The sequence below is a fragment of the Pieris rapae genome, chromosome 20, assembly GCF_905147795.1.
Source record: "Pieris rapae chromosome 20, ilPieRapa1.1, whole genome shotgun sequence".
Taxonomy (NCBI): Eukaryota; Metazoa; Arthropoda; class Insecta; order Lepidoptera; family Pieridae; genus Pieris; species Pieris rapae.
The window spans coordinates 768,143-784,235 of NC_059528.1; the positions used below are offsets into that span (position 1 = coordinate 768,143).

Sequence of the window (16,093 nt, forward strand, 5' to 3'; positions counted from 1 at the left end):
CTTTTTTACCATCCCGACCACCTTTGGGTCACTCCAGGTCTTTAGCTGAGAAAAGGTTAACATCCATGGAGAGACGAATGAAGAGAGATTCTACTTTTCGTGCTAAGTATATAGAGTTTATGGACGAGTACTTTAAGCTCGGACATATGTCAGTTTCTGATTTTGATTGGCGCACACAGGAGCACTACTTCATTCCACATCATGCTGTGTTTAAAGGTGGTAAAATAAGAGTGGTTTTTGATGGCTCAGCGCCTACTTCCAATGGAGTTTCTTTAAATCAATGTTTGCATTCGGGCCCAAAGTTACATCGTGACATTGGTGATATTTTAACAAATTTTAGAAGACATCAGATTGTATTTGTTGCAGATATTAAAATGATGTTTAGGCAAACTGTAATTCATACTGATGACCGTTGCTATCAACTTATCTTGTGGCGTGAGAAGGAATCCGATCCAGTTACAGTATTTGAATTAAATACCAATACATACGGACTCAGATCAAGTCCTTATATTGCTATTCGTACATTGTTAGAATTGGCTGAGCGAGAACGTTTGCAATTTCCAAGAGCAGCTGATGTTTTGAATAGTGATGTTTTCGTTGATGACATTTGCACTGGAGCTGCAAATGAGAAAGAAGCCTTGATACTACGCGATGAGCTAATTGGGATTCTTAAGGCTGGTGGATATGAGTTAAGGAAATGGGTGTCTAACTCACAGGCTGTTCTTGCTGGTTTACCCGAGGATCATCAACAACATCCTTATATTTTTCAGAACGTGGACAACCCTGACGCTGTTGCAGTATTAGGTATTCAGTATCAACCGTTAGGTGATATATTTACCTTTCGAGTGCAAGACATAGATGTAATTAAATCTTGGACAAAGCGTGTAGTACTTTCAACTGTAGCCAGGATATACGATCCTAATGGATGGTTAGCTCCAGTTGTTTTTTGGGCAAAATGTTTTATACAAAAGCTTTGGTTACAAGGATTAACATGGGATGCCCCTTTAGTTGGTGAATTATTAAGTGTTTGGGTTAGGTTTGTTTCGTCGCTTCCTGAAATTCAATTGATTAAAATTGATAGGTCTTTATTGCCACCAGGGAAATGCATAGTGGATATTCATGGTTTTTGTGATGCATCGGAAAGTGGTTATGCTGCTGCAGTTTATATTCGTTCTGTCAATCAATCTGGTGTTGTAACGGTTAAACTAGTTATGGCAAAGAGTAAGGTTGCACCGGTAAGAACACGCTTAACAATTCCTAAATTAGAGTTATCAGGTGCTGTTCTATTGACACGTTTGATAAACCACGTTAAATCCATTTTTGGCCAAAAAATGAATATTCAGAAGTGTTTTGCTTGGACTGATAGTCAGATAGTTCTTGCATGGCTGCAAGCGTCAGTTCATGTTTTGGAAGTATTTGTGGCCAATAGGGTTTGTCAAATTCAGCAATCTGTCGTGACCTTGGATTGGAGGCATGTACCGGGAGAATTTAATCCGGCAGACTGTGCATCTCGAGGTTGTGAGGCTCCAGTAATATTAGACCATCCCTTATGGTGGGCTCCAGGTTGGCTGTACCAACCCGAAAATTGTTGGCCTCGCATTAAAACGGAACTTGTTGAGCCTCTTCCGGGTTTAAGAGTTATTTCTCTTGTCGTTCAGGAATCGATAGAAAACTTAGACCCGTTACTCGCAAGGTTTAGTTCATTAGACAAATTGATTGGAGTGACCGCCTGGATTAGGAGGTTTATTTATAATTCAAGGAATCCAACAATTAAGAATATGTCAAATGTATTATCACCAGATGAAAGAAATGAATCCTTATTATTCTGGGTTCGTTATATCCAAGCTAAGCATTTTGAAACAGTCTTTGCTACTCTAAAAGGACAAGGTAAATTAAAGGGATCTGTTGCTCGGCTGAATCCATTTATTGATGATAAGGGTTTGTTACGCGTAGGTGGGAGATTACGCCATTCAGAACTACCTTATAATCATAAACATCCGCTTCTCCTTCCTAATCGAACTCCATTGGGAGATTTGATAATTACTGACAGACACGAAAATAATGCACATGTTGGCTTAAATACACTTTTGGCTATTATTCATCAACAATTTTGGATTTTGTCAGCCAGGAGGGCTATTCGAAATGTTATTTTTAAGTGTATTCCTTGTTATCGACTTAAAGCATCCTTGACTCAACCACAAATGGGAGATTTGCCTCCAGATCGCATTACTGCTGCTAGACCCTTCTCTGGTGTAGGCACCGATTTTGCTGGGCCATTTTCCATCAAGGTTTCATCATTGCGAAACGCCAAGATCGTAAAAGGGTACCTCTGTGTCTTTGTCTGTCTTGTTACAAAATCCGTACACCTGGAGGTGGTGTCATCACTTAGTACTGAAGCTTTTATCGCTTGTTTGTCTCGTTTTGTTAGTCGTCGAGGATTACCAAACTTGATTCGCTCCGACTGTGGGACAAATTTTAAGGGCAGTGAACGTTACCTCGGAGAAGTTTATAAGTTTTTGACTGAAAACCAACTGCCTATCGAAAGTTCACTTTCTCGTCGTGGAATTAAATGGAAATTTAGTCCGGCTGGATATCCATCTTGGGGTGGAATATTTGAGGCTGTAGTGAAGGTGGCCAAAACACATATACGACGAATTATAGGAGAATCAGTTCTTACATATGAAGAACTAGCCACAGTCTTTTGTAACATTGAATCTGTTTTGAACTCACGACCACTTTGTCCTATATCTTCGGACCCAAATGATCTAGAAGCTTTAACTCCTGGACATTTTTTGATTGGGGCTCCTCTCAATGCGTTACCTGAATATCCATTTGTGGACACACCAATAAATCGGCTCTCACGTTTCCAACTGCTACAACAATTATCTCAGAGTTTTTGGAAACGTTTTAATATAGAATATCTCCATTTATTGCAGCAACGAGTTCGTTGGATAGATAAAACAGATCCACCTAAGGTTGGGGACTTGGTTCTTATCAAAGAACCAAATATGCCACCATTATCTTGGAGACGCGGTCGCATTATTAAACTATTCCCGGGTGCAGATGGTACCCCACGAGTCGCCGAGGTCCGCGTTGGGGAATCGGTTTTAAAAAGAGCCGTGGCCTGCTTGTCACGTCTTCCAGTGGCATAACCTTTGCTACCAGCCTCCGGTTTTAGACTCAGTCATGTTAAGCCTGACTGGGACGGGGGACTGTTCGGTATAGAATCATTTTTAGTTTAAAAAATTAATTGAGGGCCATGAGGGTGGTCCTAAAAATATTTTTAACTCGGCTGATCCGCGCATTCGCATTGTGAACGTGTCGTGGTTGAACATTCGTTGCGTACAGTTAGATGCAATTTTATAGTGTTTTTTTTGTGCATCTCTTGTCAATAGTTACGTCCTCCATTTAGACTATTGTAGTGAGTGTTTTTGTGCGTATTCGTGAACTATTATTGTAAGGCAAGGTACAGCATCAGTCCTAACATTTCTTGTTCCCAAAACTAACAATCTATCCATCCTTACGGCTGACGTGTTTTTTTTGTGCCTTTCGCCCTAACAAGGAGCAACCTTGAGGTATGTACTCAGGACTTATTTTAGTATAAAATTACGTATCAACGGCCACCGAACCGTTCTTTGTGATACAATATCTGTATGTATAAGGAAATAAAAAGAACACAAGCGTTAATTATGTTGGAAATACAAGAACCGGTACACCGTACAGAGTCCAAGGTACTGTCAGTTTTTGTTGGAGTATTTCACAGATTTATATGTAAAGATGTTAAACATAATAATTGTAGTGATAAAACTGCTTAGAAGAGAACCAGGCAACAGCAATTTATATAAAACAAACACTCTAATTTGTTTTGTTATATTAGATATATATATATATCAAACGGGCAAACGGGCAGGAGGCTCACCTGATGTTAAGTGATATCGCTGCCAATGGACACTCTCTATGGACGCTCGCGAGTGCGTTGCCGGCCTTTTAAGAATTGTTAGATCCGTCTAATACCAAGTCGGTTTATTTGTTCAGTTCCTACTTCAGGGCCCTTGTGTCTAACGTTATCACGTAATAGCTCACCGAACTACATCTTAATCGGCCCACATCAATATTAAAAATCTATTTTATTTAAAATATTCACTTTGCCATCACAATGTATTTCACAGTTAGTATGATTATATGAAATTAGATTGTTTAGTAGCAAAACATTTTTACAAAGAAATTAGATCGAAACTGTTTCGAGAGTTGTAGCCTGGCATTGTAAGTGTCCATGGGCGGCGGTATCCTTAACATCTGGTGAGCCCGTTTGTCTCCTGTAACATAAAAAAAGAGAAAAGGATGGTGATGGTATTTGGTCGACTTGGAGGGGCACTGCTTCGCATAATACTTTACAAATATATTAGATAATATCGATTGTATTTCCGTTCCATTGACTTCATTTCACATGTGTTTTGCAATATTTAAAATATAACATCAAACTATGTAAATATAAGTTCTCGTGCTTAATGTATTCTCCAACTGTTAATATTTAAGTCAGGGATACTTGACGAGAACATTGATATTTAATTATTCAAAGAGACGGTCAATATCGTGCATATAATTAAAACCATCAATCACATGTTCACATGAACCATCGTGATATGCAGATTTTTGTTTCCAATGTAATGAATGTCTGAGACCCAAGTCTCTCAATTCTTTTCGTTAAACCTACATACATCGGGCCTATCTCGTAGAACATACACGAATCTTTTTTATAGAACATCGGGCATACTAACAGGAGGCTCACTTGATGTGATACTGCCGTCCATGGACACTCTCAATGCTAGGGGGCTCGCGAGTGCGTTGCTAGCCTATTAATAATTGTTTCACTCTTTTCTTTATGGACTTTTAGTGAAATTGGTTCGGAAAACTTTTGTGTTGTAAAACGACGGCTGTCGAGGTGATACGGGTGGAATTTCGTAGGCTGCCTTGACGTCTGATGATGATGATGATTAGTTAAAATTGCCAAAAATAATGTCATCTGTGTGACCTTGAACGATTAAATAAAAATTAGTACATCAAAGTAGGTAAGTTATATTCTGATTTAAGCCACATGAAGGTCAGTTAATTTAAAAATACCTTACAAATTTGAAAACGTTTGTCCCCCAGATGGCTAAGCATATGTGAAGGAACAGGTGGCTTGATGATCCGGAAGTAAGGCACGACCGGTAATAGATTAGGCAGAGGATTCTATAAAATATTATCCCAACCTGTTTAATGGGCTATTAAGCTCCGAATATATTACTAAATATATTATAATATATATTACGAATAGTCTTGTATATTATGACGAAATATTAAAAAAAAAATTTATAATATTTTTTTATTTTGTTAAGAAACTGTTGTTTCCTTATCAGATGCAGGTATTTTAGAAGGTGCGTGTTATCTTTTAACAACGTGAAGGTCATTGAAAGTTGGAAACTATTAAATAGTGCAAACAGATAGATAACAATAGTAAATTTACTCATAGATAGACGCTATGACGTCAACTATGTATTATTAATTTAAAATAATGCATCATCATTATATTTAAACTGGTTAGCTTACGAATTTAATACTGGGAAATTGATATTAATAATTATGCGGTAAAACATATTTTACTTAGCTCCATTATCTTAAGATTCTTGTGTTCAAACTATCCATATTTTCGGTATAACAATCTTCTATTATTTAAGAATGTAATATTATAGTACATTTTAGAGTAAATTATTTGTCTTTCGTTTCGGAAATGAACAATTTTTAAAGGAGAATACAAACTTTGGATCTGGTTTCTACTATTTGGCATATTAATGTGTTGTTCTAGCAAATATTCTAATTGATGCCTCTACGTGATTAAATACTGGAGTTTTTGTCCGTCATAAGAAAAATAGATGGGTTTTCCATTATTTATGCTTAATTTATCAACATAGTCTGTGAACAAGCTTATTACATATTTACTTTTGAAGTTATATTTCTTTTGGCACGTTAGGGAAAAATGATGATATTATTATTAAATTAGCAATACATTTAGTTTTTTCTAATAGTAGTGTCAATTTTGCTACAAACGTAGAACAAGGTTAAATTTTTGAAAAGATTTTTATCTTTATACGCCAAAGAAGTTTAACATAAGTACATAAGTACGCACATGTTTTTTCAAACATGTATCAATGACGATATAAGTATACGATATAAGTCATTATTAACAAGGGTGAAGTCACCTTAGCCTCACATCCTTATATCGATTTAAGGTTACAGCGTATCAGTTTCAACCTGCCCCAGGGTCAAGGCTTAGCACTAACTTAGGCATTACTTATATGTAGGTAATAAAAAACTCAGTAAAATCGAATACAAATTCACAACTTTTTTACGTTATAAAGAAAAACTTATAAGGAAATTTTGTATTTAACTTTATACCATATATTGGAAGTAAAAACCAATGCGAAGGTTACTGACCGTATTTTATTTATCGTCAATACAGAAAAGGAAATAAAATATTCAATGAGTGCCTGTGGTTATTCCGCACTTTGTATTTTCCATGGCACTTGAGTGACACATAAGCTAACCAAAATGTATTTTGCGATTAAAATAATCCCCGAGAAACTTGACACTAGATAGACTGAATAACCTATCAGGTTGTGTATTTCTGTGTTTGTTTTGCATTTGAATTCTTAGTTTGTTAAAAAGATACCAGTCCATATAAATATGATGTGGAAAAGACGATCAATCAAGTATTGATATTTTTTTGTTTCGAATAAAATATTTTTTTAAACACTCTTTATAAAAATAACTTATGTACAAATTAGTATACTCTAGTCAATAATATTTTATACAGCCGTATTTTTATTTTAAATAAAAATTATATTAACGAAAATATTTAACTGTGGAAAATTTACGCAGAATTTACCTATAAATACATTATAAATAGTCAATACGATAACAATTGGGGTTATCGCAGTAAATGATAAATATTCATCAGCTATTTAACTTAGATTTAATTTTATAAACTTTACCGTGAATGGGTAACCTTGAAAATCCTTATCACTTGTTTAAATATAATGTAAACTCAGACACAAAAATCACGTCACTGTTTCCCGCCCAGAAATGACATTGACAAGGGCTTTAATTTTTTCGCGGCGTTTATAGAAGGCACGCGGTGCGCGCGTCGCGTGCCACGGCAGAAGAGTAAATGCGTGTACAGAGTATACAAATACACTACGGAGACCGAAGTGCACCTTTAACAGATAATTGGTTAAATTATTCACGCATTTCTAAACCAGTTGATATCTTAATTGCGAATTTTATTGTCATGTTTATTATGTAATAGGCTATCTTCTTGATTATGTTATGTTAGTTTAGCTCCCGTTAGCTTTGATATATAATTTATTTTGGCTCTATTACATTATATGGACTATTCTGAGGGTAAGAATAAAATGTATGGCAATTATTAAACTTAATTTTATGTTGGTCATAAACGTTTTATTAATTATTTGTTTTAACAAGTTAAATAAGTATTATAAAACATATACTGGTTTAAAAATACCTATCTAATTATACTATTATAATCTAGTACAAGTACAAGTACTAGTAGTAAGCACAGCTGAAAAAATCGTAAATCAAAATAAATTTTTAATAACTGAGATATAAAATAGATATAGATTTTTAAATTAGTTCTCGAACTAATATTTCGTCAAGGCACGTGTTTATTAATCCAAAGACAATTCACGTTCAGCAGTCGTGCGAATCGAACTGTTTTCACAAACGCAGTATGAAAGATAAATAATAATTAGGAATGTATTTTTAATTGGACGAAATACTTGAAGAACTCGCGATCGTTTCCATTTACGCCTTCAAAAAATTGTAATATATATATAAAATTAGCATCTATGGTTGGTTGTGTACCATTTGTACGTTTTATTTTGTTTATAGAAAGTATGTTTAGAAGGAGCGAAAAAGTTAATTGCCTTGTCTGTTTCTCAAGTGTCTGTCACATTGTAATGGGAATTGAAATATAACATAATATTTTGATTTCAAATAATTTATATGCAAATAGTATGGGAAAGCATAACTGGTGACATGGCCGAGAACACCACATACAAAATTGTGAGCCCTTGTGAACGATGTGCAGATGAAATTGCAAATTGTTACACAATGGAGTAGTGTGTTAGGACACAAAAATATAGACAATCTGTAATTTCTTGGACCCGTTAGCATTTATCCTTATATAACTAGATTTTTTTTAATTTCTGTAAAAAAAATATCTGGTGTTATAATATAACTGTTCTTTATAGAATTAATTTATTGTATTATTATTAATTATTATGGGACAAGTTTGACGGGATCTTTAATGTGAATTAAATATATAATATAGAACATAATATATTATACTTTGACTGTCTTATGTAATAATGATGATATACGACATAAAATGAGTAAAGTAACTCAAATAATACATTATGTTTTACATAAGAATTACTGAATGCTAATATAACATTTACGGCGTGACGTAAGATAATTTATGAATAATCACAACCAGCCTTGAATTTTTTCATGATCAAGAGGGGCAAAGTGTCTTTTTAAAACAGGGATGTCACTTTACCAAAGATAATCAAAAATATTTTAATTGTTATAATTAAGCGTATGTTTTATTAATATATGAAATAAATGATATATAAAAAATAATACGGTAAAGTATCTCGTAGTATTTTGTAATTATATATATACTATAGCTGCATACTTATATAAATTAAGACACTAAATATTATAAACGTTATATTAAGTAAGTAGTAAATTCGTAATTCAACTGACAGGATTGTCTGTATATGAATTAATATTATGTACTATATACTATTAAATGAAAGTTTACAACCCTAATTTACGTTACTTAAGAAATACAGTGATTGTCTGTAAATTGTCAGTCTAGTTATTTTCTATTGAAGACCAAACGTCGGAAATTACTACCAATTGCTATCGCTTAAACAATCTTTCAATATCTTGTTCGCTTTCCAAAAGTAATCAACATAGTTCACATTTGTCATGAATCTATGGGTAAGATTCTTGTCCGAGATCTAGCGCAAAGATCTTTTATATCGAAATGAAGTCTTTCGCCTTATTAGGTAGGTTTTTCTGTATAAGAGGATGCAAACAAACTGGTAAACCCATCTGATTTTAAGAGATCCTGCCGCCAGAGCTCTTTAGTCTTTTCTTGTCCCTAAGTCAAATTAGTACAATAATATGGAAGCTGACACCACAGAGTGGAAAATGTTTCCTCTTAGTGTTTGATTCTGTTAGAAATTTGGATTTAAGATTTTCTTGGCAACCCAGCTAATGCAGATTCGGCCATCTGAGTTCAATTTGGAATCTTGGATCTTGTATGTTCTCCAACTACTACGTACGCTACAATCGACACAAACTAATAATTTAAACCGAGAAAGCATCATTACTATAATCTCGTTAATAAATAGCAATTGCTTTCCAAGTTACGAAGTGAAATTTGAAAACATTGAAAGTGAGTACGTGTAATCTCCACGTGTATATAACGAGACTAATCGATTAATTTAATGGCGTCGATCGTGGCCGCGAATTTTTATGTTACATCATTTGGTACAAAATACTATTACATTGTACTTTCACAAAGGACAAAATCTATTTATTCCCAATTGAAGGTCCTTCTAACCGATTCGACTATCATCCATAGCTCAGTGTTTTACGCGCTACTTTCGAGGGCTTATCACAACAAACAACAAAACAAATGCATCATTTCTCTCTCAATCTCTCTACAAGAGAATTTAAGAAAAATTCTTGGTTGCAAGTAGTCGAAAGAAATGACAATATAATTCGTAGTTAGACCAAGTGTTGATGAATTTAGTAATTGTTCAAGGTGTATATGATTGAGTCATTCTTTTTTTTGTTTACAAATAGAGAAAAAATATGTAGTACAAGATTGTTACACTCTCTCTGTATATGTTATCGCTTCCGTTTTAAAGTATTTATTACAAAAACAAATTACGTTCGGCTCAGTTGTGAAACGGAATTTTTAAATAAAATTAATCGTATTGTATGTAAGCAGTAAAAGTTGTATAACGAAATGGTGTTTACAAAATTTTCCGCCCTTTAAGAATTCCAAGTCAATATCAAAGTAGAAAACAACTATAATTGAACGTTAAATGTTTATCGGGTAATCAAGTGTGTCTAATTTGTTTGATGTAAATAAAACGAAAGTTATTACTAACTAATAACTATAGTTTAGTTATATTTTTGATATAATATTAGAAAAATAAGCCTTTAATAAGTGTTGGTGCTGCGGACTACACGGAGAGCCCACACGGAATATTAAAATATTTACAGGCCTGAGGCAGCACGGTTTCCTGCGGGTCTCGCTTCAAGCTCCTACATAATAATACGTTTTAGGAACTTAATCATGTTTGCGCTAAAAAGTTTAGGTGTGACTTGGAGATGTTTGATACGTTTTCTAACAGGTCCAGAGATCTCCTTGTATTAATTTGTTGCTGCTGGCAGCTGATAGCTGCAAACACTGGGCATTTTAGAATTAGTTGTAATGAACAATATGGGACTTTGGAGCACATGTAAAAATAGCTTGTTTTTAACGAAAAGCGTTGCAGATATTCAGCACATGCACCATGTCCTGTCAGAATTTGTAATATCCCCCATATTACAAATTCTGACAGGACATGGTGCCGAGCGTTCTTTCTTTGAGTAGTTATTATTATTATTTTTAATGAAGACTTTCGCCTTCTGCTTAGCAAACTTTTTAATGGACGAGCGTGGATAATCCATTTTCAAGATTTCCTATACCTTAATTGTATTTTATAGGTATGTTTGACTAATGTAGGTAAATATTAGTAATTATACAAGCTTTAATAATTACATTTAGGGCCATTTTACATTACATTTAAAGTACCAATTAGCTATGCAACATATAAATTATTCAAAGATAAAAGTTCCAAAGATATTTCGCGTTTCATAACGAATAGCGCTATCTGACAGTCGTGAAGCGCAAAAATACTGTTTATCCTACCAATAAGTAACAAATAGCTTATTTGGAACTTATCCGGACATTGTGAAACAGGCCCTTACTTTTACTAATGACATGTACTATAGTAGTATTAAGTAGGGCTCTCGCAACCAAATTTAAAGTAAGTCCTTATATGACAAGTGCAAGTTAAAATCAGATAAGTTGCGTACGTATAATTAGCCCTTACGCAATCGATTTGAGGCGAACAACCTTAAAATGCATACCTCTCTTACACCGTCGCGTAATCGGTGTTTTTGGGTAACTAGTCCAAACAACTTTTAGCCGAATGTGTTATTCGAGATAAATTACCCACTCCAGGCATAAGCTCTGTTACAAATGAAAATGCATCATGAAGAATTAATATTTGGCTTTATGTACAGGCCGTTAATTTGTTTGGCCACAGATATATATAAGGCACTGTTTCCAAGGAAAATTTCGCCAATGCTTGCTCCAAAGGCCAGTCTAAAGGTTGAGGTCTAGGCTAGATGAGAGCTAGACTTTTGGTTGGTTTCAAGCTAGGCTTGAATAGTTAGTGCCTACCAGCTGTAAAATCCTGCTGAAAAGTTTATTGTATATTTTGAAATATTGTATTGCTGAGAGGTTTGACAACATGATCCAAGACTGGATCATGATACACTTTGGCTGTAGTTTTCACCCCTGTTTCACAAAAATGTAGTTTTGTGACTTCTTGTTAAGACACGGCCCGTTAAACCATCACTGAAGCGGGATGTTGACCACTTTTTACCTTTTCGATCACTTGCGCAGCTTCTTTAGAGCTGGGAGTGTACACTTTATTATTTTGATTATTGTAGTGTTCTGAAGAACACTATTAAATTATTATTATGTAAAAATTTACATCGGTAAAGAGGATTTTCTGTACTTTTTGTAGGCGTTTGGATCGATCTACTGTTTTTAATTGTAAATATTGATTTAGGGCATGTCCCGTTTATCGACACTAATTTGTAAAAACAGTATTAACAACCTTTTTAGGTCTCCTTCTTCTTAAATTTTTATATGTCTTCGACAGAAAATGTGTTATTGTATCTGTTGACAGTACCATACGACGTCGGTTCCAAACCCGCTTTTTGCAAGGCGATCACTGGAATCCTATTTTCTTTAACATTCCATTCAATTCCTACCTTGATAATGAACACGAGAAAATAAGTGAAATGGCGCGTAATCGAAATAAGTTTAAAATAATATACGCGTTCCAAATTCAAAATAATTAAAATATTGAAAGAAAAAGTTTTTATGTAACAGTATTTATGGCCAGACTAGTTATACAAAAAATAAAACGTAATATTACCTTAATTTAATAGTTCAAAGAAACAATTGAATGTAATAGTATGGGACCAACGAAATTGTTTGTTTGATTGAAAATCTTTATTATTAATAATAAATCAGGAATAAATATAGTTATCGATTAACGTATGAATGTATGAACATAAGTACTTGTATAAAAAATGATGAGATACTTGTAACGAAAATAAAAATATGTTTTAATGAAAAAAATAAAAATATATGTGTCTAGTACGGTGTGATAGAAAATCCTATATTAAGTCAACCTTATATATTTCACGAAGGGCAGTATCGTGTTTTCTTGTTTTTGTTTACTTCGAATGCAAACGTTATTTAAAACTACATATACATAAAGATTAAAATCGTTGCAAAAAGTAAGTAAAAAATTGGTGACGCGGCTGAGTTATTTATTTTTTATATAACATCAAAAACACAAATCTAAGCTGTAAAAGAAATTTTAAGTAAAAAAAATTAATAAAATAATCTCTTTTACCAATAAAACTATAAATTTAAATATTAATCGTTTTATGAGATAATCATGACGCATTATTATCACGTAACATACTTACTATGTTTTAAATATATAAATAATTTAAAAACATGTTAATGACTGAAAGTTGTAAAATAATTGATAACACTTATTTGGATTATAAAACGGTCGTTTCGCAATATTGATAGATTTAATAGTGCCGACCAACCACTTAATGAAATGGTCAACTTCTATGCCATGATGTTTTTTATAAAACTTTAATACCGCTGACTATGGACACTCTCAATGCCAGAGGGCTCGCGAGTGTGAAGCCGGCCTTTTAATGGTCAGATCTATAAATATATCCAACGCTTAGCAAGTATTATCGATAATGATCAATGGTCAATATGATAAAAAAGTATTGTGATGCTGAAGGGATGTTCTAGTTAAAATTAATAAATAAATAAAATTTTAGTAATTAGGATTTAATACAAGGCCCAGTGTCGCCATTTTGAAATTTTTTAAAGGAAAATTCTAAGCGTATAAAAATACCAAAACGTAGTTATAACCTATAGTTAATTGAATATTTCTATTAATAAATGTTAAACTTTTCAATCACAAATATCATTAGAATACAATCGTAACAATGAGTCTCACAGCAGAAATGTCTCTTTCTCATAATTGAATTATTTTCTTATCACAATTTCATCGAGAAATGGGACAAAAAGGAAAGTTATAAACCAATTTCTATAATATACCAATTGTTCTTCTTCAGGTTCTTCTTCTTCTCATTGGGCTTCAGCGTGCGACTCTTATACCTGAGGTCGTACATTCGACCCCCGGCTGTGCACCAATGGAATTTCTTTCTATGTGCGCATTTAACATTTGCTCGAACGGTGAAGAAAAACATCGTGAGGAAACCGACATGTCTTAGAACAAAAAAAAAGTCGACGACGTGTGTCAGGTACTGGAGACCTACTTGCCTATTAGATTTAAAAATGATCATGAAACAGATTCAGAAATTCGAGGCCAAGACCTAAAAGAGGTATAAGTAGGTAGCGCCACTGATTATTATTATTTTCTATAAATTCAGAACATTGGTACATATGTGTGCAGTTTTGAGAACATCAATTAAATAATAATACTACCGAATCATGCATGTCATTAATAAAACCTTTTGAGCCGATTATAAGTAAATTTATTAAGTACATTAGTCTCGCTGATTGCTAAAAAGCATTCGAAACGTATCTTATGTAAAACTGTCATAAATTTGATGTTTATACCAAAACCAAAGGTAAAGAAAGATGCTGGATAATACAAATTATAATTGCCCCAACTAGACATCGAGCCTAGCATTTACCTGTCTTGTCAACGACAATACAATACAGTATGATTTTTAAACGAGGAATTATTTAATTTAAGAAAATCTTAGACAAAATATACATGCGAAAAAGTATTAATTTTCCCTTTTATTTCAAAGTCATATTATTCACGTTAAAACCATTAACTTCGGTATTCGCGTTACGCCTTCCCACGGGCTATTTTAATTCTTTTTGAAACTAAGGCTTACAAGTTCAAGTCGATAACAATATGGTTATTTTTACCTTTTACACAATTATATTTCGCTATCCCACGCTCGGCTGGACACAATAAAAACTGGTCGGGAGCGTTTTACGAGTGCATACGAACAACCGTCTCCTGACTCCTATAACTGTGCATATATACGGAGACGATAGAAGATAAAAAAAATTCTAGCTCATTCAAGTGTCTAAAACGTTATTGGGATTCAGTTAAGCTATTCTATCAAGTTAGACCATGTATGAATATTTTTGAAGCCGCTCAAGCAGGAAAGAATTAAATTATAATGAATAAATAACAATTTTAAGTAACGATTTTATATTGTATAATACAGTTGATGTAATGTTTATTATTAATAACTAATTTTGGAATGTATATTATAGTTTGCTGCTGTATATTTATAACAAATATTAATTTGAAAAAGTGTTGAAGAAAATCATTCAAATAGATTCATACTTGACCCATTGCGTGCAATGATAACTATGGCGTGATTAATCATGAAAATTAGCGTTATTTCATGTAATTAGCACGAATAGGTACAGATCCTATAGTTCAAATTGTATTTATTTATAAGTTCTAAAACAACGTGTGTGTTTAAAATTATACAAGAAAATATCAAAGTTTTAACACACATACACATCAATTATATTACAACATAAGCAAGCTAACAAGGGCAGGTAAGGCTAAAATAATAATAACTAAAACTAAATGAAAACAAGGTTACAGTAAGTCGGAAGATTGTTGTACAATATATCAGTATTTTCATCAATGTTAATAATTAAGTTGTAAGAACGAGATAGCCCTTTCACTGTAATATAAAAAGTAGTATTATTGTATATTACGATAGTATTTAACGTCTTCTTATGATTATTTATAGCTTATAACTGATGAAGATGTGTGTTACATGTATGAACTATTCTATATTGTTCATACAGCTTGGCCAGGAATCTAAAATACGAAAAGACAAAAAGCCAAGAAATTGATTAATTAAAACAGGTTATCCTGTGAATCCATAGTTCTAACAACTATTCCAAAAGCATACTCTAGAGGCCACGTATACAAGTGACAGACGACTTTAAATTATATTTTATTTATTTCGTAATCCTACAGATAACTATGTATAAAAACAAACAATTACATTAAAAATGTAGCCAAAGATGGAATACATAATATTTACAAAAAGGTTCAAACATTTACGAAAGACAAAAAATAATAAAAAATATTCAATGCATTTAAATAAATAATACCTAATTTGGCTGTGTTGTGTGATGGGGTTAAAGTGTGGTTTTATGTCAAGGTATGTGTGTGGGGTGCTCATGATGCCCATTTTTACATTTCGCTATGATTACTTAACCAGCTACAGACCTATACTGATGTTCAGAGATTCTAGGACACAGCGCAAGAACCTTAATAAAGGTTAAGTTGTCTTTAAAAATATCTAATTATGGCACCGAAATATGCGTGTCCCATAATTCGGTGGGTTTAACTATGTATTAACACTTCGTTACATTGCAATATAAAAATTGAACATAGTTAAATTAAAAGGAGGGCAACTGGTGGCCTTATCGCTTTCGAGCGATCTCTTCCAGGCTACCACTATAACTATCTAAATTGTATCATAATTGGCACCAAGATTTATATGAGCCAACGGACCCATACAAGATGTGCATAACATAATATTTCCACTTGGTCGA

General features: G+C 33.3%; 1 protein-coding gene across 3 annotated transcripts in view; it reads right to left on the reverse strand.

Moving 5' to 3' along the window:
• LOC110994984 overlaps positions 1–16,093 on the reverse strand; it is an 82,961-nt gene that overhangs the window by 25,152 nt on the left and 41,716 nt on the right. Inside the window, exon 1 of one of the 3 annotated variants that reach the window (XM_045632658.1) lies at positions 7,032–7,206. The exons of the other annotated variants lie outside the window; for them this stretch is intronic. The gene's annotated coding sequence lies outside the window, so the exon portion shown is untranslated. Of the gene's footprint in view, positions 1–7,031; positions 7,207–16,093 lie in introns of those variants that run through there. 3 annotated transcript variants of the gene reach the window in all.